This window comes from Rhinopithecus roxellana, chromosome 2 (genome assembly GCF_007565055.1).
Source record: "Rhinopithecus roxellana isolate Shanxi Qingling chromosome 2, ASM756505v1, whole genome shotgun sequence".
Taxonomy (NCBI): domain Eukaryota; kingdom Metazoa; phylum Chordata; class Mammalia; order Primates; family Cercopithecidae; genus Rhinopithecus; species Rhinopithecus roxellana.
Window position 1 is genome coordinate 132,406,236 of NC_044550.1, and position 27,307 is coordinate 132,433,542.

General features: G+C 52.1%; 1 protein-coding gene across 1 annotated transcript in view; it reads right to left on the reverse strand.

The window, feature by feature from the left end:
- Positions 1-27,307, reverse strand: part of PPP2R2C (protein phosphatase 2 regulatory subunit Bgamma) — a 154,031-nt gene that overhangs the window by 80,262 nt on the left and 46,462 nt on the right. The gene's annotated exons all lie outside the window — the stretch shown is intronic.

Consider the following 27,307-nt stretch of genomic DNA (forward strand, 5'->3'; position numbering starts at 1 on the left):
CCAGCCCTCAGCACTTTCCAATTTGCCTGCGGCTCTTCATACAAGCTGCCCCGTTTTCCCAAATCAAACAGCAGTTGTGCTAGGCTGAAGGGAAGGTATAATGAGCTGGCAAGGGTATGCTTGGCCCTGCCACTTCCCGGTTATGTCTACTCAGTGTTCTCACCTGCAAAATGGGCACAGTGCTACCTGCTCACCCTCCCTCTTTACTCTCCTCTCCTTTTTCCTTCTTCCTTCCTTCCTCCCACCCTCGCACCCTCCATTTCTGTAGACACGTCCTATGCGACCGCACTAGACCAGGAGTAGGTGGGACATGGAGCGGCTTCTGCCCCCTAGGGGCTCCCAGTCTCATGCGGCAGTCATAGATGTAAACAAGAACCATATGGCATGGTCAGGGCTGCTATGGAGGGAGACATGGGGATTCTGAGGGCCCAGCTTGGGAATCAGGGATGACTTCCTGGAGTAGGAGGCACTGCGTAACCTGAAAGGTCAGAAAGAGCAGAGACACTGCTAGTGGGAGGCATTCAGGTGGAAGGGGCATGCAAGTGCCCAGCTGGAACACCTATCCCATGGAGAGTGGTGGCAGAGAGGAGGGAGGCAGGACCTCAACAGCAGTTAAGAGCCTCAACTGCCCCCTCTGCAAAGCCATGAAGATCGAGAAAGACCGATACAGCAGAGGGAGTGCTACGCTCTGCACGTCTCTTGGCTCACTCACACCTTCAAGGACCAGCTAGTAAGACCAGGCGGCAGGAGGGCCGTAATTTCCACTGAGGCCAGAAGGGGCCACTTTGAGCTAATTAGAACCACTGAGCAGTCTGAGGATTTCAATTATGCACACGGCAGGACAGTGGGTGCCTTCTCACGTGGGTGGGAGATTACTGCCGCTGGCTGGGCTGTCGCTCTCATGCAAAATATTAATAAAAGGCAGGGCTCACAGCAATTCTCATCTGGCTGAAACGGGAGGATTGATCATCTCAGAGGTTGGAGCCTCAGAGACAGAAATGCTGGGAGCGGAGTGGAGCCCCTTAGCAACTGGTTTGGCAACAAGAATTACTCCTTGACCTCTTCCTCCTCACTTCCTGCCTCCTAAGTGTTTTTATTTGATTAGAAAAAAAGAAAAAGAAACCAAAATCACACTTCAATCCCAACTCTGTTTACAGCGGGGTGAGGCTGTGCTCCAGGGGCCGGGCTGCAGGAGGTCCCCACCCCCATGGAGGTTTCCCAAATCCTTCCCTGGCCTCCCCTGGGAGCATGCTGGCTGACGCTGTCTTTAAAGAGCTTGGAACCTTTCCACGGACATAAGTATTTAGTTGTGGAGGATTAAAAATACAACCTGGGAGGCTGAGGCAGGAGGATCATTTGAGGTCAGGAGTTCAAGACCAGCCTGGCCAACATGGTGATCAACATGGTCTCTACAAAAATACAAAAGTTAGCTGGGCGTGGTGGTGTGTGCCTGTAATCCCAGCTACTCAGGAGGCTGAGGCAGGAGAATCGCTTGAACCTGGGAGGCGGAGGTTGCAGTGAGCAGAGATCACGCCACTGCACTCCAGCCTAGGCGACAGAGAGAAACTCTGCCTCAAAAAAAAAAAAAAAAAAAATACAACAAACCCCCTCCTGCCTGACAAGGATACCCTGTGCTATTTCACCCGTCACTGTCACGGGAAAAAAGAGCACTGGGATGGGAGCCAGGGGACTGCCCTCTCTCTCCAACCTACCACCACCTAGCTGTGTGACCTTGTCTGTGACCTGACCTGCCTGTGGTGTCCCTGACTGTACCCATCTCATGCTGAGGTGCTCAGCATTTGTTCCCACCAGGAGAGTCGGTGTCCCAGGAAGGGGACGCCTGGGGACTGCCTACCTTAACCATGAGGCTGGGGTGCTGGGCACTGCAACAGACTTCTGGGGAGCTCTTTGGGACAAGAAAGGTCCTTAGAGGTCCCCCCCCCCATACACAAGTTCCCTAAAGCCCGGCTGAAGGTGCCTTGATATCCCTGAAGTGCAAGGTCCTTGTGCCCAGTAAGGGGCAGGCACAGACAGGCACCCTGTTGAACTTGTTCTTCCATGGCCAAGAAGGCAGCTACTTGCAGATACTCCTACCCTGTCTCGCCAGGGGCATGGAAACCCTTGGGGAGGGGCGCCAGCTGCTCCCGACCTCGCTTGTCTGCACAGCACTTTGCAGACACAAAGTGTGTTCACTTCCTACACTTGAACACTTGCAACATCAGTTGTGAAGCACCCAGGTAGCACGCTTGTCACTCTAAAGGTTTGGAGGGATGGCCTTAAGTTGCCTACTGAGAAAGCAATCACCGGAGGGGCTCATTAGGAAATCATGGTCCCTGGAAATTCTGAGTTGTGGAAGGACCCTGGCGTGGGGCCTAGGAATCTGTATTTAACAGACTCCAAGGGAGGTTCTAAGGAGGCAGGTGCCCATGAGGAAGCAGGGGTCTGCACCAAGCACAAAGGCGGGGAGGCATGGAAAAGCGAGGTGGATTCAGGGCGCCCACAAATGGCAGTGGAGATTCTGAGACACAGTGGGCAGAGCAGGTGAGGGGGTTCCATGCGTGCTGAGAGGCAGGCAAGGGAGCACCAACTGCGGTCAGGTCCGCCAGGCCCCGTGCCCTTCCACTGTGCCATCTTGAGCAAGGCACCGCACCTCTGCCTACCTCAACTGCCTCATCAGCAAAGTAAGAACCATGGACGTGACCTTCTTCCTGGAGTTACTGGCAGATTAAGTGAGTGAATAGACAGAAGATGCTCAGAAGTGTGTCAGGCACAAAATAAGTGGGATATGAGACTGAGGGCTGCTATTACCACCCTGCGCCCGGCAGTGTGCGGGAGTTTATATCCATCATCCCCTGTAATCCTCACAGCCACCCTGGAAGGTAGCTGCTATTATAATCAGTCTTCCCGTCTTACAGATGAGGAAGCCAAGTGAGCGGGTTCCCCAGGTCGCAGACGTCCCGCACGGCAGAGCTGGCTCAGGGCGGCTCCACAGCCACTCTGCTCTTCCCACAGCAGCCTGGCTGCTCCCACCTCTGCCTGTTGAGAACAGGAAGCTCAGTGCCCTAAACCGGCTCTCAGTGGGCATTCAACTGTGGCTTGATAAACAAATAACTGGATAATAAGTGCTGAACAAATGAATGGGGGGGAGAAGGGATGAACAGACCACAGGGAGGATAAAACCCTCTCTTCCAGCTCAGAGGCAGAAGGAGGATTCCCAATTTAATTACGAGGAAAGGACCCCAAGGGCAACCCCGTGCAGAGCAGTCACACAGCACTTTCATTACTCTTTATGGCTTCCTGGGCCCATTAGCAAATCCCCCAGGTTCCTGGGGAGTGATTAGACGGAGGGAGGGGCTGGGCCTACTCCTGGGCCACAGGGGAGGGTCAGGGTCTGGGAAGCAGCCCCTCTTGAATCCAGATGCTGACATGACAACATCACGAAAACCTCATTTGCAAACCCAAATTAGTGCCATCTTGATGATCATATAAAAGAAGGATGGGCCTATAAAGCCAGCCACGGACAAGCGTGGCCATGGGGAACGGCTTTGCGGAGGGGCAGGGAGAGTCCAGAAAGAAAGGTTTTGTCATCAAAACCCATTTGGTGACTTATGGATTTGGCATTTGGCTCGATTCTTTGTTTTGTATCCTGGCGGTGGTGGGGGGATCTCTTTTTCCCTTCACTTACCTATTACCAGTCTTATTAATCACAGAGCTATAGGATAGGGACATACATATATAACAATGAGAATTACAATTACCACAATTAAATTGAGCATTTATTAAGTGCTTGTGCTGAGCCTCACCCTATTCAGAGCACATTACAAGAACTAACATTTATTTTTGAACAATTTGAGACATTCTTGCCTTTCTGCTGTCTTTGGGTTTGCCTTCCTGAATGTGTCTGATGTGCTTCTTCTTCAAATTGACTCCCATCTAGTCCTGGCCAAGGAATCTAAAGCCCAGCCAGTGTGGACCAGCACCTTCCTCTTCAAATTGACTCCCATCTAGTCCTGGCCAAAGGGATCTAAACCCCAGCCAGTGTGGACCAGCACCTTCCATGGGGAAGTTGGTCTTTCATAACTCACTATCATTTTATGCATTTCAAAGCTTAGAAAAATAAAGTTTTTCTAAAACACTGACATCTCACTGCAATGGGTTAAATGGTGCCCCACAAAAGATATGTACACACCCTTGACTGGTGGGGGGGCTCACGCCTGTAACCCCAGCACTTTGGGAGGCCAACACGGGTGGATCGCTTGAGCCCAGGAGTTCAAGACCAGGCTGGGCAACATTTTGTCTAACATCTGTTGGATGAAAACCCTGCCTCTACTAAGGAAAAAGACAGAAAAAAAAAAAAAAAGAAAAAAATTAGCCAGGTATGGTGGTGCACGCCTGTAATCTCAGCTACTTGGGAGGCTGAGGCAGGATAATCCATTGAACCTGGGAGGCAGAGGCTGCAGTGAGCCGAGATCGCGCCACTGCACTCCAGCCAGGGCAACAGGGCAAGACTCTGTCTCAAAAATTAATTAATTAATTAATTAATTAATTAAAATAAAACAAAAAAACAAAAGATATGTCCACATTCTAATCCCTGGAACTTGTAAATGTGATCTTATTTGGAAAAAGGGTCTTTGAAGATATAATTAAGGATTTCGAGATGAGATCATCCTGAATTATCTGAGTAGGCCCTAAATGCAGGGACAAGTGGCTTTATAAGAGACACACAGAGGAGAAGACACAGGGGAAAGAGGAGGAGGTGATGTAAAAACCAAAGCAGAAATTAGAGTAATGTGGCCATAAAGCATCAAGAGATGCTGGCAGCCTCTAGAGAAGGAAGGATCCACCCCTACAGGCTACAGAGGGAACGTAGTCCTGTGGACATCATGATTTTGGACTTCTGGACTGTAGAACAGGAAGAGTGTAAGTTTCTGCTGTTTAAACAACCAAATGTGTGATAATATGTTATGGCAGCCACTGCAAGAAACTAACAAGCTCATTAATCAGAGATGAATGTTGATGGCGTGCTACGTGGCCTTAAAAGTGTGAGGCGAGTGGGGGAAGTCAACAATGACCCAGCAAAAACAGGACACGAGAAGTCAGGATGAATGGACTAATCCTGCAAAACTCCAGCAGATTTTAGGAGCATTTATTGCTAGAAACTCAACTGTTTTGTTTCGTTTTGTTTTGTTTTGTTTTTGAGATGGAGTCTCACTTTGCTGCCCAGGCTGGAGTGCAGTGGCACAATCCCAACTCACTGCAACCTCACCTCCCGGGTTCAAGCAATTCTCCTGCCTCAGCCTACCAAGTAGCTGGGACAACAGGCACCCACCACCACACCAGGTTAATTATTATTATTTTTTTTTTTTGTATTTTTAGTAGAGATGGGGTTTCACCATGTTGGTCAGGCTGGTCTCAAACTCCTGACCTCAAGTGATCTGCCTACCAAAGTGCTAGGATTACAGATGTGAGCCACTGAGTCCAGTCAAGAAATCCAACATTTAAAAGTCAAATACCCTTAGACAAATGGACTGGGAAGTTCTTAAACTATTCAAAAGTGGGCAAAATGGATTCAAAAATATGTACTTCCCCAAGGATACCAAGTAAAGCCATCATTTAGTGCTGCACCATCCAGTATAGGGACCACCAGTCATGGGTGGCTAATGAGCCCTTGAAATGTGTATAGTCTCAGCTGGGATGGATGGTAAGCATAAAACACACGGAATTTTAAAGATTTAATATGAAAAATGAATATAAAAGGTCTCAATTACTTTTAGATTGATTACAGTTTATACCATTTTGGATATATAAATTATTACAATTACTTTCACCTGTTTCTTTTTACTTGCATAATGTGGCTATCAGAAGTTTTAAAATTACACATATAGCTTCCGTTACATTTCTATCACTCAGCACTAACTTAGAGGATGCTGGAAATTATTGGGAATTTAAAAATTAAGTTGTATGTGCTCTTGGGTTGGTTAACAGGAAATCAAAGTGCCAGAAGAGACCCAGACCCCCAAAAGGATGCAAAAACCCCCACAAGGGGCCAAATGTTAGATGAGCTGATACAGACAGTAGAACTGGTTTCTCCTCCTCCGTTTCCCTGGTGCCTAACTTCCCCCAGTACATGTTCTTCACTGCATGAGCACACTCCCATGCTGCCCTCCACTGATTGGATCAAGAGGTAGCCACACCCTCCTAAAAGCAGCCAATCACCAGGCCGCCCAGAGAACTGAGCCAATCATCTTTCTCTCCCAGGATGGGTGAGAACCTGGGCCATGGTGAGCAGTAAGGATTCATTGGGGAGGATGGTGTAAACTGAGGCCACCCCGGAGCACAGGTAATCCAGAGCAGGCGAGTGGTTTCAGACCTCAGCTGCAGGACAATTACAGCGCGCTTGTATTTGGATTCCTTGACCCTGGCTCCTGCAAGATTGTGCGGGGCCTGGGAATCTGAATTTTAAACAAGCCCCTGAGCACTTGAGCCATAGGTGATCTGCGGGCCACCCTGAGAAACTCCAAGGGCGGAGGATGCAGAGGCAGTGGGTAGAGAGAACGGAGCCTGGGGAGTGGACAGGGGACTGGAGCTGGTCAGGAGTGTCACTGTCTCGAGGGCCTCTCAAGGATCCTGTGGCTTTTTTTGGGATTACAAATATTCACCTTTTATTTTAAATAAAATACTTGTTGATTTTTTTAAACATTAAAAGATGCCAAGTGTTGCATTTTATTCACCACCCCGGACAATTAAAACTGTGGAGACGTAGGCAAACAGCTAGAGTGAAAGCACATATAAAAGGACCATACTGGAATTAAAATTTTAAAAATCCAGGAGAAAATAGCAGTGTGTGTTCCCTGTGGCACCCAGCATTGTGCAGCACCCATTGGGTCCATTTTATGACACAAAATACAGAGAACAGGAACTATATGACTAAATAATTGCTATACTGCAGGAAGGTAATCAAGGCATCATTTTATAGTGAACTTTTATTTTAAAAATAAATACATTTTATGCTTAAAAATATACCATAAAGCAAAGGAGAAAGGCAAAAACGAAACAAGGTCACCTTGGCCTAGGACCTGTGAGAGTGCAGCTGACTCCCAGGCCAGAGAGAAAACAAGACCCATTCAGGGTGGTGTCAGTGAATTTCCTGGAAGACAAGCCAGTGATGCCAGGCCCCAGGCCCACCAGCATGGAACGGAGGGACCGAGAGCCCCACGCCCCAAATAACAGCTCAGTCCACCTTCTGGGGCTGCCCTGAGATGTGCCCAGAGCAGCCAGCCTGTGAGGAAGAGGACTGGAGGAAGCAGACACTGGGAACAGGTCTCGCTGCAGGAGAGTAAAGTGCCACCGTCACTGGCCAGAGAGTAGCAAGAGGGAGGCACAGAAGCCCCACAACCGAGACTCCCTGTGATCACAGACCAGAGGCTGCCACCCCCCATAACCCAGCCCTGGGGACACTGAGGTTGGTCGGGGTTCAGAGCTCACCCCAAGTCATGGGTAGAGCTGGGATAGAGCCAAGAGGAGAACTCAGGTCTCTGGCCCCAGGGAACACACCCCGCTCCCCAAACACACAGTCCTCTTTTATCCTCCAAGCCTCTGCCCAGACTTTCCCCTCTGCCTGGAACACCCTTCCTATCTTTTATCTAACATCTGGTGGATGAAAGTTCCATTTTCGCCTCCAACTGAGACCTTCCCTGCTTTCAGGGTTCGGGAAAATCTGCTCTCAGCAAGTAGAGTTTAAAGCGAGCCAGTCTGGTGTCACCATCTGCATGACATGTGTCCCTCAGAGGCCTTTACTTAAGCAGAGGGGGCTCCAGCTCCACACCACTGGGCAAGCTGGCTCAGGGCAGACACCCCTGCTCAGAAGCAGGCTCCCAGGCCTCAAGCCCACTCTCTTTAGAGCCCAAAGGTGGGAGCCGTCCCCACGGCCTCAGAGAGCTGATGAAGCTGAGTGTGAGTTGTGATTACACCAGGCTCGAGTCTGCTGGGGTACTGGGAGCAGGCTGGGCACGCTCGTTCGTACAGAGCCTAATGAAGCGTCCCGTGTTCTACAAACCTCAGCGTGTGATTTAATTAGCCCTCCGTTCCGGGTATGCCCTCGTCACCCATCATGGACAAAGGGGACTCTCGATCCCTGACCGGGGGGTAGCAGCCATGAGTGAGTAACTGGGGCATGCACTAGAAGCAGCTCCAGCAGTAGCAGAGCAGTGGCCCTGTGCACCTACCAGCTAGTGAGGTCTGGGATTACAGTTCGGATTTAGGTGGAAAGCAGAGTATCAAAAAGATGGAGATGGGCAGAGAGGCACGCCAAGTGGTAGGTACTGCGTGGGGAAAGGTGCAGCAGAAATGTATGTGGTACGCCACGCTGGCTGGTCTGCATGTGTGTGAGGGGGTGTGGTTGGACATGAAGCAACCGCATACACCTGCCTAATATCACAGTGGAGACATGGAGAAGCCCAGCTCTGCCACTTACCACCCCAGTGAGCCTGGCCAGGTCACCCTTTCTCAGAAACATGTGCTCAGAACCAAAGTCCTTCATGAACGTTGATCTCACTAGATCCTCACAACAGCCCTATGGAGTAGGGACTATCATTCCCCCCGTTTTATTTACTTATTTATTTATTTAGAGACAGAGTCTCACTCTGTCACCCAGGATGGAGTGCAATGGTACGATCTCCACTCACTGCAGCCTCGACCCTCCCAGGTTCCAGCAATCCTCCCACCTCAGCCCTTCCAAGTAGCTGGGACTACAGGCGCATGCCACTACGCCTGGCTAATTTTTGTATTTTTTGTAGAGATGGAGTTTCGCCATGTTCCCCAGGCTGGTCTTGAACTCCTGAGCTCAAGTGACCTACCCACCTCGGCCTCCCAAAGTGCTTGGATTACAGGTGTGAGCCACCAGTACCTGGCCCCTAATCCCATTTTAATGATGAATAAATGGAGGGCCAGAAAGAGTAAGTAACGTGCCCATGGTCACACAGCCAGGAAGTGGTGGGGCCAGGACTCCAGCCCCCACCATCCTCCTCCTCACCACTGCACCTTTCAGCCCCGCTAGGAGGACCCTGCTGCCAGCCTCACAGGGCTGGAGTAAATACTGGTGCTGATGGCGTGACGCTCCCAGCCCAGGCTGGCACGCAGCAGGAGCAGCAGGAAGGAGGTGCCTCCTCCTATCATTCCTCCCTAGTAAGCCCCTGCTCCATGCTAATTCCATTTCTCCCTAAACTGCCCATACTCTTGTTGCTGCCTCTTAAGTTCTCTAATTTGTGTCTGTACTCCACCCTGACTTTTCTAACAGCCCTCTATCCCAGTGGCCCTGCCATGTTTCTTGGTTACTTAACATCCCCGGTGCATCATCTAGGAAATAGCAATAATTAACAATTAAATGAGTTAATAGTTGGAAAGTGCTTAGAACTGTGATTCCAGAAGACTGTGTCCCACCTGAACATGAGCTCCTCAGAGCTAGTTCCAGGATGTCCAGCTCTGGCCCCCACAGGCCCTGGCCCCAAAAGGATGGATCACACAGGAGCCTGGCAAATCCTCACTGAATGGTCAGCTTGTTTAAAAGACACTCTGGATCAAAAGTCAGTTTTGATGGCATCATAATAGTTTAAAAAGACATTCTCTTAATGACTTCAGAAGGTGATGACTATTTGCCAGTCAAAACCAGGGAAGAGGAAGCTGAAGGGATGGAACAGAGCACTGACTTTTTTTTTTTTTTTTTTTTTTTTTTTGAGACGGAGTCTCGCTCTTTCGCCCGGGCTGGAGTGCAGTGGCCGGATCTCAGCTCACTGCAAGCTCCGCCTCCCGGGTTTACGCCATTCTCCTGCCTCAGCCTCCCGAGTAGCTGGGACTACAGGCGCCCGCCACCTCGCCCGGCTAGTTTTTTGTATTTTTAGTAGAGACGGGGTTTCACCGTGTTAGCCAGGATGGTCTCGATCTCCTGACCTCGTGATCCGCCCGTCTCGGCCTCCCAAAGTGCTGGGATTACAGGCTTGAGCCACCGCGCCCGGCCCAGAGCACTGACTTCTAAACAACGTTCAGGGGCTGTGCAAGAGACTGTAACTGTTCACCTTACTGACCCCTCAAAGTAATCCCTGAGGAGGAGCCCCTGCCCTCATTTCACCAGTGAGAAAAATGAGGCCCTGGGAGGGAAAGCTGCCTGCCTAATATCACAGGGGCTCACCCCTCTGTTTCTATCTCCCCAACACACAGCAGGCACGTAGATGCCAGCTGTGTGCTTGAATAAGAAATGAAGGAATGCCCAAGTCACACAGCTCCTGAAGGGCACAGTTGGGGTTTGAACCCCGATCTGAGTGCTGTTTCGAAATGGCTCCCAGCCCAGTGCTTGTGTGCCATGGATGTTACAATGTGTCTTCTCTTATGAATCTGGCAGCACCCTCCTTTGCAGCCCTGCGGAGAGAAGGCTGATTGAGGATGGTCACAGATGGAATGGCTGCATCCCCTCAAATTCGTATGTGGAAACCCTAACCCCAAGATGATGGCGTTAGAAGGTGGGGCCTTTGGGAGGTGATGAGGTCATGAGGGTGGAGCCCCCATGAATGCAATTAGTACCCTTAGAAGAAGGGCCCATGAGAGCTCTCTTGCCCCTTCCCCCACGTGAGGACACAGCAGGAAGTTGCCACCTGTGAACCAGGAAGAGGGCCTTCAACAGACACTGAACCTGCTGGCACCTTCATCTTGGACTTCCTAGCTCTAGAACTGTTAGAAATGTTTCTGTTGTTTATGAACCACCCAGTCTATGGTATCTTTGTTATGGCAGCACCAACAGACTAAGACAGACTCTAACAGTATCATAAGCCTCCACCCATGAAACTTACGCAGTCATTTTCTTACAAATTGCCTGCTATTTCCCCCAAGACTAAACAGAGTGAACGTGCACAGTCATGCAAGCACACACTCTCACACTCACATTCACACACATGCCAATGTGCTCGGACATATATGTGCACACACAGTTGTTGGTACACACTAACACACAGTCATGTACTCGCACACACATTGCCATGTGCTTACACCCATGCATGCTCACTTACCTGCATGCACATTCACACGATACACACTGACACACTTCCACACTCATGCATGTGTGCACACACAGCCCATAAGCAGAGACTGAACTGCCTGTTCCTTCAGATACTCAGGGTCAAAGCTACTCGGGGTCAGAGCCTCCAGAGGTGAGAACCTGCCCAATTTCATCACTTATGGAGCCCAACACAGCCCATCTCAGCCGGTAGTTAAATCTGCTGGGCAGATGCTGGTGGGTGCACATACCAGAGGCTGGCAATGTTTGTCCTGGTGCAGTCATCAGAGCAAGACCCGAACCCGCCAGCAGAGAACTTCCTGCCGCCTCTCAGCCTGCACAGCAGCACACACCTGTTCCATTCCTGATGAGGGGAAAGCTCGCATATCCCCTGAGGGCCAGGGATGACCCCCATTTTCATTCTTGGACACCTCAACAATCCTGGTGGTAGCAGCTGGGGTCACTGAGACTCTGAGAAGTGGAGACTGGCCAGAGGCCACAGCTAGCAGGGGACTGTGCTGGGGCTCCCACTCAGGGCTGGCCAGCTCCACGACGGGGACCCTCCCAACCATCATGATCCCCCACAGTCCCTGCTCACCCATGTCTCTCCTTCCCATCAGCGTCCTCGTTATACTCATCAGAATTAGGCTGCTCCCTGGTGGCTCTGCAGCTGGCCACTGCCATGTTGCCAGTCAATGGCCAAAACCAGATCTATGTGGCCCAAATCTAGAGAATTATGCACGGGACAGTAATACAAGTTTTGCCTGTGTGTGTGTCTGTGCAAGTGTGTGTGTGTGTGTCTGTGCAAGTCTGTGTGTGTGTGTTTGTGTGTGTGTGTGTATGTGCAAGTCTGTGTGTGTGTGTGTATGTGCAAGTCTGTGTGTGTGTGTGTGTGTGTCTGTGCAAGTCTGTGTGTGTGTGTGTGTCTGTGCAAGTCTGTGTGTGTGTTTGTGTGTGTGTCTGTGCAAGTCTGTGTGTGTGTGTGTCTGTGCAAGTCTGTGTGTGTGTTTGTGTGTGTGTGCAAGTCTGTGTGTGTGTGTGTGTCTGTGCAAGTCTGTGTGTGTGTTTGTGTGTGTGTATGTGCAAGTGTGTGTGTGTGTTTGTGTGTGTATGTGCAAGTGTGTGTGTGTGTTTGTGTGTGTGTATGTGCAAGTGTGTGTGTGTGTGTCTGTGCAAGTGTGTGTGTGTGTTTGTGTGTGTGTATGTGCAAGTGTGTGTGTGTTTGTGTGTGTGTATGTGCAAGTGTGTGTGTGTGTTTGTGTGTGTGTGTGCGTGTGTGTGTGTGTGTGCGTGCGTGTGTGTGTGTGTGTGTCTGTGCAAGTCTGTGTGTGTGTCTGTGCAAGTCTGTGTGTGTGTGTGTGTCTGTGCAAGTCTGTGTGTGTGTGTGTGTCTGTGCAAGTCTGTGTGTGTGTGTGTGTCTGTGCAAGTCTGTGTGTGTGTGTGTGTGTCTGTGCAAGTCTGTGTGTGTGTGTGTGTCTGTGCAAGTCTGTGTGTGTGTGTGTGTCTGTGCAAGTCTGTGTGTGTGTTTGTGTGTGTGTCTGTGCAAGTCTGTGTGTGTGTGTGTGTCTGTGCAAGTCTGTGTGTGTGTGTGTGTGTGTCTGTGCAAGTCTGTGTGTGTGTGTGTGTGTGTCTGTGCAAGTCTGTGTGTGTGTGTGTGTGTCTGTGCAAGTCTGTGTGTGTGTGTGTGTCTGTGCAAGTCTGTGTGTGTGTTTGTGTGTGTGTCTGTGCAAGTCTGTGTGTGTGTGTGTATGTGCAAGTCTGTGTGTGTGTGTGTGTGTCTGTGCAAGTCTGTGTGTGTGTGTGTGTCTGTGCAAGTCTGTGTGTGTGTGTGTGTCTGTGCAAGTCTGTGTGTGTGTGTGTGTGTGTCTGTGCAAGTCTGTGTGTGTGTGTGTGTGTCTGTGCAAGTCTGTGTGTGTGTGTGTGTGTCTGTGCAAGTCTGTGTGTGTGTGTGTGTCTGTGCAAGTCTGTGTGTGTGTGTGTGTCTGTGCAAGTCTGTGTGTGTGTGTGTGTATGTGCAAGTCTGTGTGTGTGTGTGTGTCTGTGCAAGTCTGTGTGTGTGTGTGTGTTGTGCAAGTCTGTGTGTGTGTGTGTGTCTGTGCAAGTCTGTGTGTGTGTGTTGTGTCTGTGCAAGTCTGTGTGTGTGTGTGTGTGTATGTGCAAGTCTGTGTGTGTGTGTGTGTGTCTGTGCAAGTCTGTGTGTGTGTGTGTGTCTGTGCAAGTCTGTGTGTGTGTGTGTCTGTGCAAGTCTATGTGTGTGTGTGTGTCTGTGCAAGTCTGTGTGTGTGTGTGTCTGTGCAAGTCTGTGTGTGTGTGTGTCTGTGCAAGTCTGTGTGTGTGTGTGTCTGTGCAAGTCTGTGTGTGTGTGTGTGTCTGTGCAAGTCTGTGTGTGTGTGTGTCTGTGCAAGTCTGTGTGTGTGTGTGTGTCTGTGCAAGTCCTGTGTGTGTGTGTGTGTCTGTGCAAGTCTGTGTGTGTGTGTGTGGTCTGTGCAAGTCTGTGTTTGTGTGTGTGTCTGTGCAAGTCTGTGTGTGTGTGTGTGTGTGTGTCTGTGCAAGTCTGTGTGTGTGTGTGTATGTGCAAGTCTGTGTGTGTGTGTGTGTGTGTCTGTGCAAGTCTGTGTGTGTGTTTGTGTGTGTGTCTGTGCAAGTCTGTGTGTGTGTGTGTGTCTGTGCAAGTCTGTGTGTGTGTGTGTGTCTGTGCAAGTCTGTGTGTGTGTGTGTGTGTGTCTGTGCAAGTCTGTGTGTGTGTGTGTGTGTCTGTGCAAGTCTGTGTGTGTGTGTCTGTGCAAGTCTGTGTGTGTGTGTATGTGCAAGTCTGTGTGTGTGTGTGTGTGTGTCTGTGCAAGTCTGTGTGTGTGTGTGTGTGTGTGTCTGTGCAAGTCTGTGTGTGTGTGTGTGGTCTGTGCAAGTCTTGTGTGTTTGTTGTGTGTGTGTGTCTGTGCAAGTCTGTGTGTGTGGTGTGTATGTGTCAAGTCTGGGTGTGTGTTTGTGTGTGTGTCTGCTGGGCAAGTCTGTGTGTGTGGGTGTGTCTGTGCAAGTCTGTGTGGTGTGTGTGTGGCTGTGCAAGTCTGTGTGTGTGTGTGTGTGTAGTCTGTGGCAAGTCTGTGTGGTGTGTGTGTGTGTCTGTGCAAGTCTGTGTGTGTTGTGTCTGTGCAAGTCTGTGTGTGTGTTGTGGTGTGTCTGTGCAAGTCTGTGGTGTGTGTGTGTGTCCGGGGTACAAGTCTGTGTGTGTGTGTGTCCTGGTGCAAGTCGTGTGTGTGGGTGGTGTCTGTGCAAGTCGGTGTGTGTGTGGTGTGTGTATGTGCAAGTCTGTGGGTGTGTGTGGTGTGTCTGTGCAAGTCTGTGTGTGTGTGTGTGTCTTGTGCAAGTCTGTGTGTGTGGTTGTGTCTGTGGGCAAGTTCTGTGTGTGTGTGTGTGTCTGTGCAAGAGTCTGTGGGTGTGTGTGTGTGTGTGTCTGTGCAAGTCTGTGTTGTGTGTGTGTCTGTGTGTGTGTCAAGTCTGTGTTGTGTTTTGTGTGTGTGTGTGTTTGTGTGTGTGTGTGTCTTTTGTGTGTGTGTGTTGCAAGTCTGTGTGTGTGGTGTGTGTTTGTGCAAGTCATGTTGTGTGTGTGTGTTTTTGTGTTGTGTGTTGCAAGTCTGTGTGTGTGTGTGTGGGTGTGTGTGTGTATGTGTACAGGTAAACAAACATTGAAAGAAACAAACTACGGCCTAGTATGCCTTTTTCCTCCTCCTGGCTGGAGCTAGAACCGGCTGGAGCTAGAACTGGCATGAGCTGCTAAGTTCCTCGGAGGCCAGGCAGGCAGTGGATTTATCTGGCAGCACTCTGCATTACTTCCTACATGTACTAAAAGAACCAGTTCCACTGACCGGAGCTAGGCTCGCAAACTCTCTGATCATGGGCACGGTGGGCATTCCGTGGAAACTAACAAGAGAGCTTTCCCATTTGCAGGCAGCTCCAGGGTTCGTCGCTGGGATGAGGGAAGTCAGGCAGAAAGCAGGAGGCTGGCGGGAGGAGCACCAGGCAAGCAGCAGTCTCTTTTAGCCTCAAGGATAGCTTCAGGCCCCAACATCAACTAGTCACTCAGGACAGCACTTTACAGTTTACATAGACAGCCAGTATCTGGATCTCATTTCACCATGTCATCGAGCCCTATGAGATGGGCAGGAGGTTCCTCCTGGTATATGGATGGGGAAACTGAGGCTCAGAGAAGCAAGGGGGAAGGAAGGGGAACTCTTGTTGGGCTCCTAATGCACCCACAAGGCCCTGGGCTGGGTGGAGGGAGGAACAGGGGGTGGGAGAGCCCAATGGGAATCACTACGCCATCACTCCTTCCTGGCTGTGCAACCTCAGGCCAATTGCCTAACCCCTCTGAGCTTCAGAGACCTCATCTGAAAGCCCGGATGAAAAGCCCTCCGTCCCTGGCCACCTGTGGATGCTCACCACATGTGCTTAGTTTTCCTGAACAGACTGCTCCCCTTTCTCTGTGAAGTCAGGGTCACCCTCCCAGTGACCATAGGTACCCAGGGTCCACAGGAGAGCATCTTGCTCACACGACAGGAAGGGATGGTGTCAGGAACAAGTGCAGATACCTGGGGGCACAGGGCCACGGAATGCCAGGACAGTGGACAAAAGGCCCCGTCCTCCCACAGAGCTGCTGCCTCACAGTGCGTGCACCTCTTCCACATGCTGGAGGACCTGCCAGGGCCTTCTCTCTTGGAGGTGAATATCAGGGGGGCTTTCAAAAGGTTCAAACCGGCCAGTGCCGGCGTGTCCACCGTTATAGCGTGTCCACCGTTACAGCGTGTCCACCGTTACAGCATGTCCACCGTTACAGTGCGTCCACCGTTACAGCGTGTCCACCGTTACTGCATGTCCACGGTTACAGCGCGTCCACCGTTACAGCGTGTCCACCATTACAGCGTGTCCACGGTTACAGCGCGTCCACCGTTACAGCGCGTCCACCGTTACAGCGTGTCCACCATTACAGTGTGTCCACCATTACAGCTGGCCTGGGGGCTCAGAGCCCCTCTGAAACTACCAATGGCACATCCCAAGGTCAGACCGCCGGCCATTTCAATTCGTTTGCATTTGGCAGACGTTCAGCCTCTTATTTCAAAGGCAAATTTATGCTTGCTTCACTATTTCTGCTTTTTCAAAGCAAAGAAAAAAAAAGCTTTCCCAGCTTGGGGCTCAAGCATGTCTGGGTCACTGTGACAGTGACACTTTGAAAACCACCTCCAGGTGCCTCCAGTCAGGGTAAGCAGGCTTTCTCAGAACCCACGCTGATCCAGGCCGAGGGGAACCTCAGCTGCGAGGCGGGCACGGTCACTCAGAGGACGGCCCTCACCCACAGCTCATTCCAGACAGCGGAGCAGCCACCAGGAAAGGCTTGGCCAAGTCACCGTGCCTCAATCGGCAGCATTCCAGCAGACTTCTGACATTCAAGCCTGAATCCTGCAGAAGCCAGCAGCAGTGAGGGGCTTTGAAGAGCTGTGGTCACCCAGGAAGGGAACTGAAGGTCATCCAGTCCAACCCTCTCTGTGTCTGAACCCTTCTACAACAGACTTCCAAGTAGTCCTCCAGCCAAGACTAACATACCTCCTACGATGGGGAGCTCACTACCACATTACACAGCTATTAAGATAGCTCTGATGGTGAAAGCATTCTTCTTCTAAATTTTCCTCCTAGGAGTTTCCCTCAACTGGTCCAATTCTGCCAGCTGGGCCCAAACAGAGCACCCCAACTCCTTTATCCACAGGATCAGTGACCAGGACCCCAGTACCAATTTTTTACCCCAAGTTCCTAGCGGTCCCTGCTGTCACCCTGGGTCTTTCTATTTGAATTTCTCACCAGCAATTCAAACACAACATGTCTAAACCTAAGCCCACCATTTTCCAAAAGCAACCTACTCCTCTACCACCTTCGCTCACCAGCCTAACCGAAAAGCGGGAGTCAGCTCAACGCTCCTCCCTCCCTCACCTTCTGTGACAAGGATATGACAATCGGCTACCCATGTGCCCAGCCCTGGGGTGGCTTCCTTAGGTGCACACAACCACCTCCACGATGGGCAATTTTCCCCATTTTACAACAGAGAAAACTGAGGTTCAGAAAGGTCACATAAAGTCACACCACCACCCAGAGCAGGAACCGGGATCCAAACCCAGGTCTGACTCAAAGCCTCTTTCCACCATCCCATGAAAATGCTCAGAGGCATTTCAGCACAACCTGCAGATGTCCCTCCCAGTTCCTCCTGATCCTCACCTCTGCCCCAGCTCAGCACTCGCCACCAGGGTCTCCAGCACTGCCCACCCCATCCCTCCAGCGGGAGCTTTCCCAACAGAAAGCAGCTGTGGCCCCCAGGGTGAAGCAGGATTCCTGGCTGCATCCAGTGGCCTGCAGGCTCCTCTTGTCCCTGCTCCCCTCCCCCATCCTCTGCTGCAGCCACCCTGATGCGCTGGCCAGGCATGAGCTGCCAACATGCCCTCTAGCCCGAGACCACAGACGCCAAGCAGCAGCACTGGGCTCTGAGTCCAGATCCTTCCACTTCGGGAACCCTGCAGGAGGGCTGGGACCATCTGGCAGGGCTGAGGGAGGAGAGAGACACTTCTTCCAAGCCTGCTGGGCCCCCTGTGTGTGCCCCAGGGGAAGGCTCCTGGCCTCTCTCCCCACCTCCATTGGACAGAGAGCGGCTGACTCTGGAGTACTGGGGAGGGAGATGGGAAAGAGTCCAGCTCCGCCTCTCCCCTCCTCCTGGGGGAGAACAGCCAGGGGACACTGTACTCTGCTCCACGCTCCCCTGCTCCCTCCACGCCTGCCTGCTGGGGTCCAGCACTGGGGAAGCCCACCGGGCCCCTGCACTTAAGCCAGGTCCTGCAGCACTGGCAGCTGGGCAGTGGCAGTGAGGTTCCGTGTCTCTGTTTGCTGCCCCTTATGCTCCATGGGTCCAGCCCCAGAGCGGGCAGGGGGATGCCATTTACCAGACCCCCTTGCAGACCCCACAGAGCGGGAGGGAGTAAGAGAAAAAGGAAGGGTCCGGGTGGTAATGCTGCTTCTGAGAAAACAAGCATAGCCATCACCAGGCCCTGTCCACGGGATTTTCACAGGGACCCACCTCGGGGTTACATGAATTAAGGACATGACCATTACCCCCGTTCCACTGTCTGCTACCCAGGCCTTGGGAATCTTCCAATGAGAAGAACCACCTTTTCTGGGGGTCCTCCCTCCCTCTTCGTGACCTAAGTTTGCCCCCGTTGGGTGGTAGCCAGCCCCTGCCCTTCACACTGAGAACAAGCCTCCAGTTCCCAGGATCCCAAAGACAACACCACGGGGCATGTTTCCAGGCCCAGTCTGCCTGGCACACACCCATGCCAGGTCCCTCTGGGCATTGCCCAGGCTTCTGGATAAACATGCTCTCCTGCTGAGGCTTTCAGGCGCCCCCCCGGGGACCCCAGTCCATGGCCACAGCCTTGCAGCAGTGAGTCAGAGGTGCCTCTAGTGAGGGCAGGCAGGCTTTCTCAGAATCCGCACTGGGCTAGGCAGAGGGGAACCTCGGCTGCATGGGGGACATGGTCGCTCAGAGGACAGCCCTCGTTCACAGCTCATTCCAGACACCCAGAGCAGCCAGCAGGAAAGGCTCAGTGAAGTCACCAAGCCTCAAACGGCAGCATCCCAGCAGATTTCTGTCATTTGACCCAATGATTTGAGATGACGGAGGCTCCCCTTAGCTCTGGCAGATGTGGCCTGACCCTCCACCGCTGGGACAATGCCTGCAGCGGGCAGGGGCTCTGGAAAGGGAACGAGGGGGTGGAGAGAAGCGGGTTGGGGTCCTCGTTCTGCCCCTCACCTTGCCTTGCCACCTTGGGAACTCACTTGCTTCTTTGGGCATCTGCTTCCTCATCTGTAAAACGGGGTGATCATAGCAACCTACGGACGGTGCTGGGACAGAAAGGGGATGTGGGCAAGTGGACATGAACTGCTCTGGACGGAGAGTGGTCTAGACAAAAACGTGGGGCTCAACCATTCAGAGCCACCCACCCACAGGGCTGTTGCCCAGGTGCCCCTGGGTGCCTGGCTGCTCATGCTCTGGTCACCCCATCCTCAGGACAGCCCTGACAGGCAGGACTTGCTATCCCCTCCTGGAGAGGAAGCTAAAGCCCAGCAAGGTTAAGACACTCATCAAGGGCCACACAGCTGCTGCCACGCAGCAAAGCTGGAATTCAAGTCTGGGTCTAGCTCCAACTCCACGCTCCTGTTACCAACCAGCATGCTGAAAAATCATTCTCCTCTTCTCTAAACTCCTGCATCTCCCGGGTGAACCTCAGCCCCAGCATTCTGGCTACGCTAGGGTAGGGTGGGGTCAAATCGCCCCTGGGCCTGGGCACCCCCCACATAGGCCGAGCTGCTTCCCCCGGGCCATCAGTCCCTGTGCTGGGTCCACTCACTTCAGAGATGACTCAGCCAGAGTCCTGTGCTCCCAAAGGGACAATGGCGTGTCATGGAAGTCACTGCTAGGATGGAGGGAAGCACAGAGGACTTGGGTCTCAGAGGAAGACCTGCCCCCGCCTGCTGGGTGGTCAGACAGGCTTCCAGAAATGTTCCTCATTCTTCAAGCAAATCTCCCCCGAGCTCGGCCTGTCCTGTACTAAGGGCCGTGCCTGGTTCTGGGGAGTAAAGTGTGAAGCAGACAGCAGGCCTGGGCACAGAGACAGGAGGCAGACAGCAGCCCAGTGCCTCCCCCGGGTCCTCCCTCAGGGAAACCATCATTATTCCCACTGACAGGGGAGGAAACTGTGCCGATTCAGCTTCGTGTGTGGTGAGGGCTCCTTAAGGGTAAAATCAATGACATCCAGCCTAAGAGCTAAGAATGTTTTCTGCATTTCCAAAGGGTTGTGAAACAAACAACAAACAAATGACAACAAAACAAAGAAAGAAAAATATGCAACAGATTCCAGCACTTTGGGAGGCTGAGACGGGTGGATCACCTGAGGTAGGGAGTTCCAGACCAGCCTGGCCAACATGGGGAAACCCCATCTCTACTAAAACCACACACACAAAAATTAGCCGAGCGTGGTGGCATGTGCCTGTAATCCCAGCTACTCGGGAGGCTAAGGCAGGAGAATCGCTTGAACCTGGGAGGTGGCGGTTGCAGTGAGCTGAGATGGTGCCACTGCCACTGCACTCCTAGGCCACAGAGTGAGACTCTGTCTAAAACAAAAAGAAAAGAAGAGAAAAATATGCAACAGAGATTTACACAGCCTGCAAAATCTAAAATATCTACTATCAGGCCCTTCGCAGAAAATCGAACTTGCTCTGAGCCCACACTTCATTTTGCAGAAGAGGAGTATCGGGGACTGAAAGTGAGGGCCTGGGATAGGTCTGTGTATCAGTGTCCTGCGGCTGCTGTAATACATTACTACACACAGACAGCTGGAAAACAATCGAACTTTATTCTCTCCTGGTTCTGAAGGCCAGGAGTGTGACATCACGGCGTGGGCAGGCCTGGCTCGTTCTGGAAGCTCTAAAGGAGGAGCCGTTCCCCGACTCCCTCCTGGCTTCTGGTGTGTAGATAAATCACCCCAATCTCTGCCTCTGTCATCACACGGCCTTCTTCTCCCTGTGTCTCTGTGTATCCTCTCCTTAGAAGGACACCAGTCATTGGACTTAAGGCCCACTCTAATCCAATATGACCTCATCTTATAACTAGTGACATACACAAGAACCCTATTTCCAAATAAGGTCACATTCTGAGGTTCTGAGTGGACATTATTCCTGAGAGAGGGACACATTTAAACCCACTACAGTCTGGAATCCCCAATATTTCTGCATCCTCTGGAGAACTATATTCTCAGAGGTTCAGACACTTCTGTGTGTGTGTGTGCATATGTGTACATGTCTCTCTCTCTCACACACACACACACACATACAACTACTCCACAAGACAGGTGAGCAAGACTTCCCAAGGACAGGATGTGCAATGACAGGAGGCTGGCACACAGCCATGACAAATGACTTGTTTCTTGCCCAGTCCCACTGCCAATGTCTCCTTCCATCAGAATGTGCCATCAGTGATAAAGGTAGAATAAGATCATTCACCGTACATGAATCAAAAGCATCCCCCACACCTGCCCCATTCTATCAACAGCAGGCAGCCAGGGTCTCACAAGTCCAGGGACTTGGGGCTCCATATGTGGTCTCTCGTCCCAGGGACAGATGTACTTTTTCTGCAAAGTGTCTCCCACACCCCTGCCTCGGGAGTCCGGAGGCAGCTCCCCGAGCCATGGCCCTGCCTTGGGAGCCTAGAGGCACCCCTTCACCCTTTCTGTATGCTCACCTCTGGTTCCCACCTGCTGAGGTCTGGAAAGGGAACCACAGTTGGTTAAGCTCTATCTGTGGGGACATGAACTGTCATCCAGGAAACTATGGGTTTGGTCCTCCAACTAACTCAACAACCACCCGCAGAACAAAAATGGAAAAGCTGATGCCCAATAAGAGGACTGGTTAAACATGAGACAATGGAGCCATAGGGTTGGAAACCAGACCTCAACGATGACAGCACAGGTAAGTATTTGACATGGAATGACGGCTGGGACATGCCAGGGCCCAGGTCGGTGCTGGCACACATAGGTGCTCACTCAATACTTGTTGGATGTTACTGATGGGATGTGGTAGATGATGTCCCATCAGCTGCTTAGCAAGCCTCCTCCTAGGCCACCCACCAGGCAGGCCTCAGAAGGGCAGTGGCCAAGAGCCTGGGGAGCTGGTTTTTCTCGATGTGCCTGAGGAGGGCTTCATGGAGAAAGGGTGCTTTGTGTGCACCCTCCTTCCTATTTGGGGTGTCCCCTCACTAGGCGTGCTCCACAGAAGTGGAGGGGCCACACCTTTCTCTCTGTTCCCCCCAAAACACATGTAGGTATAAGACCTAGGCTCAGCCTATCACACACCACTTCCTGGTTAGCACATGACCAGTGAGGGCCAATCAGATGCTCCCACCTGGACCCAGGAGCCAAGGTCACAAAGGGGTCACAGCTGTGTATTCAATCATGGTCACACTGGCCGGGCCCTAAAGGCCGCGGGAGTCAGCAGCTGGCCAGACCTGCCAAAGACAATCCTGTGCTTTCTACTTTTGGGATTCCCAGGCTGCCATTTTAAAAAGCTGGTTCTTCCACTCTTGCTGAATCTGCAAGCCCCAGATGGAGTGAGGGTTTGTCCTCATTTTTGCAATTCAGAACACCCCAAGTGACACCTAAGTGTTTGATAAGTGTTTGTGGATTACCCGGAAGTACCGCTCTAGATATTCAGTGTCACCCGCTTTGCACCAGGCCCTCTGCTGGCAGCCAAAATGGCGGCCGTGAAAACGAAGCCCACAGACCTGGCTGGAAAGCTCACGGACAGACGGACCATGGGACGATAAACCAGCGAGGCGCCTCCAGACGCGAGGGGGCTGAGAATGAAGAGGAGAGGGCGCGTGGCATAGGACTGCCGAGGGGAGCCACCTGCACTGGCACTCAGAGGCCAGCCTCTCTGGGGGGCTGACACCGTTCCTGCCCACCCACTTCACAGTTACCCCAAGCACAGAATTAAACAGGATGTAAAAAGGGCTTTGTGAACAGGCCAGGTCTGCATACCTTCAATAATAGGGTTGTCATCTTCCTCTACCTCCCGATAACCAAATGCTTTGCATGGCTGAGCAGAATGTCAGTGAAGTCAATTTGGGAAAGAAATCCCATAATGCTTCATGAAGAGCTACTCCCTGTTGAAAAAACCGAATCATGCCCCTGAGATGCTGCAGCCGGATGGCACATTGGTGCAACTTTTTTAGAAAAAAAAACCCAGAGTCTTGAGTAGTCAAACCTTTGTTTCTCACAAATACTCAACCACTCTTCAGAGGTGCACACCAAAAGGGGGAATTGAGACCCCAGACTTGGGAGGTTGATGAGGCTCCAGAAAATATTGACTTTCTAACCAGCCAATAGCAGGGCACTGAAATGGAGACAAGTGCCTCTGGGCTTGGCTGCCACTTGCTTGAAGCCAAGGCAGACGGCACGGCCTGCACCGTCTCTTGAGGAACACTACTGGATCAGGGTTCAAATATCAGTGCCAACGCCCGCCAGCAAGCCATGTGACCCTGGCAAATGAGTTCACCTCTCTGAGCCTCAGCATCTTCATTTTTTCATGTGGGGGAAATACTTTGCTGCTAGAGAGAGCCTGAAGAATTACATTCGGAAACTATTCATTTCTAGGGCCACCATAACAAAGTGCCCCAGACTGTGCCACTTAAACAAAAGAAATCTATTTCCTCACAGTTCTGGAGCTGGAAGTCCAAGATCAAGGTTTCAGCAGGTTGGTTTCTTCTGAGGCCTCTCTCATGGTTTGCAGATGGCTGTCTTCTTGTGTCTTCACCCAAGGAAGACACAGTCTTCTTTGTCCTGCTGTGTGTGTCTCTGTCCTAATCTCTTCTTATAAGGACACAGTCATATTGGATCAGGGCCCACCTTAATGATCCAATTTAACCTTAGGTACCTCTGTGAAAACCCTGTCTCAAAATACAGTCACATTCTGAGATGCTGGGGGTTAGGACTTCAACATGTGAATTTTGGAGGGGACATAATTCAGCCCATAACAGTAACACAGTAGGACCTCAATATATGTCAGGCCTACGTGACTAGAGTTTTTAAGTAACAACAACTAGCCTTCACAGAGCACCTGCTAAGCGCCAGCAGCATGCCATATACTCTACATGCACCACCCCTAATCCAGGGTGCGCCCCAGTGAGAAGGGGTTGTCATCGCATCCCAGGGTCACAGCATTCACGTCTGTCAGGCTGGCTCCCAGTTGGCTGTGCCCTACCTGGAAGGGGCTGCAATACACTCACCCAGGCACTGTTTCATTCCTTCAACAAATACTCACGCAGCCCTACTGTGTGTCAGGCCCTGTGCTACCCACTGGGGATATTTTGGGGGTTTTCTTGTTTTTGTTTGTTTGTTTTGAAATGGAGTCTCACTCTGTTGCCCAGGCTGGAGTGCAGTGGCACAATCTCAGCTCACTGCAACCTCTGCCTCCCTGGTCCAAGCAATTCTCCTGCCTCAGCCTCCCAAGTAGCTGGGACTAGGTGCACACCACCACGCCCGACTAATTTTTGTGGTTTTAGTAGAGACATGGTTTCATCAGATTGGCCAGGCTGGTCTAGAACCCCTGACCTCAAGTGATCCATCCACCTCAGCCTCCCAAAGTGCTGGGATTACAGGCATGAGCCACCACACCCGGTCCCCACTGGGGATATTTTGGGAAGCAAGAAACACACAGGCACCCTGCCCTTAAAGATCTTATAAACCAATGGGGAGGCAAAGCCCAAACAGGTAAACAGATCCAAAAAATAATCTTTAACTGTAATCCAGTATTTTGGAGGAAATGAACAAAGGGTTGAAACAGAGACAATGGGGGAATCTTTTTTTGATTCGTTGAGGAGGACCGGACCTCAGGGTGAGGAGGAGTCGGGGGAGGGAGCTGGAGGGTAGGAACCAGCTCGGTGTGTTTGAGGAACTGAAATATCAGGGAGGGAGTGGTATGAGCAGAGGCCAGAAAAGCAGGTCGGGCCAGATTATGCAGTAGGGCCATGGAAGGGAGCGCCCTTATGTGTTTTACGTTAGAATCAGATATTTTGGGAGTGTGTTTTGACTCAGGTGGTTCCCTCCTGCGCAGACTTTGTTCATTCACTGCCTTCCTGGCTATCCTGGGGCCAAGGCACCTCCTCCTGCTCATGCGTTCTGCCAGGGTCCCAGCTGGAGGAGGGGCCAGGGCGGAAGCTGCTGAGGATGTGGCTTAAGGCCAGGAGGCTCTTCCTCACAGGGAAAGCCAGATTAGGAGGAAGGGGCTGCCCAGGGAGGGGAAAAGCTCAGCCCCTGAGCTCCAGCTCTGGAGAGGAAGTCACAGCAGCAGGTCACCAGGCTCCTAAGCACTCTAAGGCCACGTGCTTTCAGGGCCACTGTCCCGTCATCACCCTTATCAAAAGATGAAATGGAGACCCCACTGGGGAGCTCTGGAAAACCACCTGCCATCCTGTGTGAGCTGACAGTTCCTCCAGATGAAAACAGAGTGGTCTTTAAATCTTATAGCTGGTGCTAAGTCAGCAGTTATGACCTGGGGCCCCTCTGCAGAGAGAAGACCCTTTGTGGTCCTCCATTCAAGCCACGGGACACTGCTGACCCATGTCAGGACACTGAGGGGTGACCATAGTATGACTGACCTGAGCCTGCCCTAAAGGGATTGCAGAGCTGGGGAAACCTGGGGATACACAGGGAGACCATAGAGCCAGACCTCGCCAGGCAGTGTGGACGACATTGACGCGGGAGACCAGCACATGCCTCCTCCAGAGGGGGCTCTGGGGTGGCTGCTGAACAGTGCTGGGGTTTGACAAAGTGAGGGGAAGGGCATTAAGGCAGAGGGGCCGTGTGTGCAAGGGTTCAGGGATGGGGTCGTGTGGGAGATGCAGGGGTGGGGGCAGATCACCCTTCCCAGATCCCTCAGCCCCCACGAGACCTGGGACACGTCACTTCACTGCTCAGAGTCTATTTGTTGGAGGTGAGAATGAACCAAGGCTAAGACTGTAAAGCCAGAGTTTCTGGGTTCGAATCCTGATGCCGCCACTGCCCAGCTGCATGGCCACAGGTGAGCAGGCAGCCTCTTTAGGACTTACTTTCCTACTCTGTAAAATGGGGACACAAGATTCTCTACTTTTAGGGCCATCATGAAGAATGCCTGAGTGGTGTGGACAAAGAGCTTAGCATGTGCCTGGCAGCCAGAGGGGTCTTTACAGAGCGCTTACTCCTATTCCTATTCATAGAGGGTTGCCGTGAGGATGACAGGAAGTGCCAGTGCTGGGGCATGAGAGTCAGGGGGCCTTCTCGGTGGTGTCCCTACAACAACCAGCACAGCTCCCTGTCCTCCCAGCCTATCATTCCCTGTCCACCTGTCAGTCCCTCCCACAAGGCTGTGCACGCCCAAGGGCAGGCACTCGGACACGTCCAGTGTGAGCATCATTAAGAGCCCAACTGCTAGCCACGCCCAGCTGTGCACCTTGCCTGCTGTGTGTTCTGGGCACCCGCACAGCCTCTCTGATCCAAATCACCTCACTGTAGAGTCCACACCTGAAGTGCAAGAACATGGCAACCCCCCCTCATGAGTCGTGTGAGGATCCAGGGACATCCATTGCTGCTGGAAGCCCGGGGGTGTCCCCACCAGCACGAGCTCAGAATCAGCCCGAGAGTGCAGCTCAGAGGCTACGTGTTCCCCTCAGCCTCCCCCATGACGTGTGAACCTGAGGCTTTTGGTTTATGAGCACACTTGAAACCCACTGCCTTTTTGCACAGGCTGCCTGGGCAGCTGCAATTCCCCCTTCATCACGTGCAGGAACCCACAAAAATGCAGGTCCCTGTCGTCCCCATCACCGCATGGCAGCCAGGGCACTTTGGAATCCTCCCAGGTGCTAGAAGACAGGGAGAGTCTGTTCAGGCAAATCGGTGTGCATACAGCAGGGCCCAGAATCGATGCTTGGCCGTGTGTGTGTGTGGTGTGTGTATTGTGTGATGTGTGTGTGTGTGAATATGTGTGCATACACACGTGCATGCATGTGCATGTGTATTGCGGGGAGAGGCAATCTATGGCTCCAAGTCCATCAGTACCGGGCCGGAGCAGGGGTGGAATGAGCCTTTTCCTGGGGACAGCCTGCTTCCTTCACGGCTCTGATCCCCCGTCTAATCCAAGGAGCAGGTAGGCTGCCTGGCATTGCTATGGCACCTGCAAGGCAGCGGCTAACAGCCTTCCTTCCCAGCAGGCTCTGCGCTGGGACCAACTCAGTCCCTCTGCCCAGTCTTGGGGTGTCAGGAAGAGGCTACTTGGATGAGACAGCAGCCACAGCCTGCCGCCCTCCTCATCCATACTCATCACCCTAGCCAGCTGGGCAGTGAGAGGGAGGCGGGCGGAGACGGCCTTGCAGTCCAGCTCCCTTCCACGGTCAGCTGCTGAAAATCCCAGTGGCGAGGATTCTTCTATTGCTGCCTGTGTTTGCTCCACAAGCACTTCCTGCAGCCTACTGTGTGCTGGCTCCAGGGTAAGACTAGGGATGCAGAGAAACCTGTCCTCCTGTGTTCCTGGCTTCAGGACAGAACAGACTGACCAGGAGGGACAGAGCCCCAGACTGGGTGTAGTCACTCCTTCAGTGGAGGGAAGTGTGTAATCACTGAAGACATTTACACCTGCATGGCAATTGTGGTC